This window comes from Arachis duranensis, chromosome 10 (assembly GCF_000817695.3).
Source record: "Arachis duranensis cultivar V14167 chromosome 10, aradu.V14167.gnm2.J7QH, whole genome shotgun sequence".
NCBI lineage: Eukaryota > Viridiplantae > Streptophyta > Magnoliopsida > Fabales > Fabaceae > Arachis > Arachis duranensis.
Genome location: NC_029781.3, coordinates 868,398 through 873,457, shown reverse-complemented (window position 1 = coordinate 873,457; position 5,060 = coordinate 868,398).

Here is a 5,060-nt window from a genome sequence, read left to right as displayed (position 1 = left end):
GCCAAAAAAGTCCAATTGTTTTAAAGTAAAATTGTCTTTTAATATTTGATTAAATGTTCTTGTATTTAGTACTTTTTTTTTGCACTTCCTCTTAGTTAAAAATATAATCATTATAATTTTTTAGTTATTATTGCTAGGGGTGTTTATAGATGGGATATGGCTGAAATTTCGATCCAATCCGCACTAAACTCATTAGATCAAATTCGATATTCGCACTTTTTATATTTGGATCAGATATCAAATATATCCTTAAAATAAAAAATATTAAAAACTTCTATTTTTATAAAAAAAAGTCAATAATTCTTTTTTTTACTTTTTTAAACATATTTACTTCTATCTGATTATAGTGTGGATCCGATTCGATCCAATCCGATCATCTTACAGATCAGATACGGATAAATACTATGAATTTATATGGATATGATCTAATCTATGAACACCCCTAACTACTACTATAGGTTCATTATAATACTCATTGGTCTCTGAAATTATGTTCGTATTTCAATCCATAATTGTATAAACCGAACTGGATCGATTGGTTCGACCGAAAACTAGTGAACCGGACTAGAACTGGACTTTAGTCCGGTTCGGTTTACTATTTGAACCGTTTAAGGAATAAAACCGTTGTGAACCAATAAGAACCGGTGCAAACCGGTCTAACCGAACTGGTCTGCTTGAAAAATTTTTTAAAATGTCTCCACAAGGTCTCGAACTAAGAACCTTGGAGCAAAAGCAACCTCTACTTGCCACTTAGCCATTGCACTTCTAAGTACTATATTTGACAAATACTAATTATATAGTATACATAAATATCTAATTTAATTTAATTTTTGTTTTTTCTATTTTTAAAATTAATTATATTTTAATTATATACCATTATTAATATAAATATAAATTTCACTAAAAATTTATTAATTTACTTGATCTATTTTATTGCTAGTATTGTGATTAAGATTATTTGTTTTGATATTAGTGTTAAAATCTACTGATATTATAGTTAGATGATAGGCTTTGTGAATTAATTATTTTTTTATTGTGTCAAAATAGGATACTATTGTAGTATTAAAATTTTATGGTTTTTTTATAATAGTTATTTTTAGAAGTTGAGACTTGATTCTTCATAAAATGTTAGTGAAGATATGTATTTCAAATTTTAATTTTAAGTTTTTAACTATTTTATATTTTATATTTACGTGAGACCGGTTTTATCGGTTCAACCAGTGATTTATCGGTTGAACCAATAAACCAGTGAATCAGTAGCTTGACCGGTGTGATCACTAGTTCGGTTCTAACAACTATGTTTCAATCTAATTTCAAAATTTTGATTTACTCAATTTAGTCTCCCAACTTAATAGTTATGACTCACATTGGTTTCTAGTCTTATTTTGGTCACTGTCTCACAAAATCGTTAACGACATGCTGAGATGGACTAACGACTGCTACATTATACATTCTAGTGACTATTTGATGTGACAATTGAATTTGTTTACCTTATTTTTTTTTCAACTAAGCACTTAAAACCCTAATATGAGTCACGGATACCTAAGTTAAAAAATCAAACTAAGTAAATTGAAACTTTAAAAATCAGATTAAAACTCGAATATAACTTCAAAACAAAACTTTAACTTATGTAGTGATTAATTTAAATGAGAATCAAATAAATCAAAATTCAACATAATTTTTATCAATGTTTTCAAATTCGAAATTTCTATACCAAAATTAACTAGAATTTTTTTAAAATAAAAAATTTAATGAAATAGTGACTTTAATTATCTTAACCAATGTCCTAATTAATTACTTTTATTTCTTAAAAAAACTGTATATGAGAAGAAAATAATTAATTTGTCTACTTTAATAAATAGTTATTTTACGAAAATGAAAGAAACTATTTTTTTTAGAATTTTTTAACAACTAATTAAGATTATATATATTTTGTTACACTACATTTAGTTATAAAAATTTTATTTATTTCTAATACTTATATTAAAAATAAAAAAAATTAAATTAGTGAATCTTAATCTATAATATAATAATAATATAGTAATTATTTTATATATTGTTAGTCCAAATTAAATATTTTTTATTGTTTTTGGAAAGAAAATCTTTTGAAAAATTTAATAATATGTGATGAGGAACACCGAATAAATTATACAGAAACCAATTAAAACACAACATAAAAACATCTTTAAAAAAACGTTTTAGACGTCTTTATCTGAGTACCCTCTATAAAAGAAACAAATAAAGAATGAAAGTAAAGAAAGTAATATTAACCTGAAAGAAACGATGAAATAGACAATGAAAGAATTGGACGTTAATTTAGGATGAATCAGACACCTGTAGAGCACAAAAATATTTTGGAAGATGATCTTTGTTGAAGCAATGGAAGAAACATAGAGAAGCCAAAAAATCAACCCCAGATGGAAGATGATCGACGAAGGAAGGTTCTTGGTTCTTTGGAAGTATATGCTTTCGAGTTAGAAATTTTTCTAATAATTAAATAGGACCACTGTCAAAATATATATATAGTTTTGGATACATACAATTCTATAATTATTTTTTTTCTTTCAATGTTATCTATTTTTATTTTTATTTGTTTATATATTTATTTCATATTATAATTATAGACAATATTTTTTATGTTTATAATTAGAAGGCCAAATTAGTTATTTTAAATTATAATGATTTTAGTCGCCAAAAGAAAAATTATAATAATTTTATTAAATAAAATTCAACTATAAAGGATTTCATATTATTTTAGTAATTTTATAATAGAAAATTATTTTTTAACTAAACTATAAAATAGTTAAACTAATTTCACATTATTTACTAGACAAGTAATATATATAACTTTTATTAAAATAAGTCTATTTTTAATATTCTATCTCATTGTTAAAATATATTACATGATAAAATAAGTGGTATCATAGAATCAAATAAAAAATTATTGTTAGTGTTTCGGTTCAACCCACTAGCAAGTTCGGTCTGGATACTGAGTCGACGATTCGATGGGTCCTCTGATCCGCGAATCCCCTCCTTTCTTGCCTGATTACAGGACAGGTGGAAGGAAGTTTTCAGGAAAGAGGGTCTGCTCCTGTGGGTTTCTGCCTAGTACACACTATATAAGGACCGGGGAGAGTCCTACCCCTCCACAGGTACGTCACCTACTCTAACCCTAATAGATGTCTTTTGTATGGACACTAACTTAAGTGTTGGAGTCCTTGCAGGTGGCTCCCCTCACTCTATCATGCTTCGTCAGCTCCGAAGAGCCTTGTCCGTCTCACCTCAGAGCTCATTCGGGCCAAACTTCCAGTGACCCACCAATCCTCAACATCCATTGGACCAGACCCGTTTCAGGCCCGAACAACTGAACATTAGCGTCGTTTGTAGGAACCTAGTTTGAACATGGCGGCGTTGTTCCCGCACTCGGACGAGCTCCGCGAAGAATGAGGAGCCCGCCTGAAGAGCAGGGTGAGCTCTGCAGGCGCCTTCCGTGAGCTGTCGAGACCCGTGACGCAAATAGAAAACTAACACTTCCGATCTCCTGAAAGGTGTCCTTTCAGGAGAACGGGAGATGACAACTCAAAGATCATGCAGGAACTCAGGCACAGGGTGTAGAATCTTAAACGCGAACAAGCGGCACGAGACTGATACCTCCCCTCCCGAAGCAGGGATACGCACCCGAGCTTGTCCTACACCCGTTCCCCCACCAGGAGGTCGGAAGGTCGCAAGAGAAACCGTGAGAGAAACGACGGGCGAACTAAAACCAACACTCGAACTCGCTCCCGCACTCCCGAGAAAACAGAGGGCCATGGGGAAACCTGGGGAAATGGAGGAAGGAAAAAACGGGGCCAGTCATTATGGGAGTAACCCCTTTCCATCCCTCCATTCTTCACGTCCGGTTGCCGAAACACTTCGACAAACCAACGGACATGAAGTACGACGGACCAAGGACCCTCAAGAACATCTCACGACTTTTGAGGCTAGAATGAACCTCGAGGGGGTGGGTGACGCTGTGAGATGCCGAGCTTTTCCGATAACACTAGCGGGCCCGGTGATCTGTTGGTTCAATGCACTGCCACAAGAGTCTATCATGGCCTTTGCGAACATTTGGCGCAGCTTCTTAGCGCGGTTCACCACATGCATCGCCAAGGCCAAACACCCGATTAACTTGCTAGGGGTCACACAGAGGGCCGCGAACCAACCAGGAAGTTATTGGATAGGTTTAATGATGAGTGTCTAGAGATTGACGGCCTGACAAATTCAGTAGCCAGCCTGTGTTTGACAAACGGTATGCTAAATAAGGATTTCAGGAACCACCTCACCACTAAGCCCATTTGGACAATGCAATAAATTCAGAATGTAGCGAGAGAATACATCAATGACGAGGAAGTTAGTTAAGTAATGGCAGCCAACAAACGGCAGCCGACCAACTCTCCTCCTCGCCAACCCGCCTACTCGGAAAAACAAAGAGAGGCCCCAGGGAAGGGGCACCGACAAAACAGCCAAAACTGTTTTCTCAGGTGGAAAAGTTCACGAATTATACCCCTCTACTCACGACCCCTATAACGGAGGTGTACCAACAAATCGCGGACAAGGAGATCCTATCAAAGCCCCGACAGTTGAAGGATAGGACAGACGGGAACAAGAGCTTATACTGAGACTACCACAAAAGCTTTGGCCACAATACTCAGGACTATTTGACCTGAAAGACGCCTTAGAGCAAGGTATTCGTGAGGGAAAGCTAACTGAATTCTCCCAATTCATAATAGTCCTTTTTTTTTATGAGTTTTCAAATTAATCATAATGAGCATTAAATACCCAACACGAAGTTCAAAATGACGCACCATGCTGCGTATAGGGGCAATACACGCGCACGGGGTCACTATCCTCGCCGACGGACTCTCAACCTAAGGAGAAATCAACCAGGGAAAGGGCGAGTAGCTAAAACGCGCCGATCACCACCTGGGCTTGCGATCAGCGCGTTGGAGGCATTGTTCTGCCCCAGCCCACTAGCAAGTCGGGCCTGGATACCGAGTCAACGACCCGACAGGTCTTTCGAC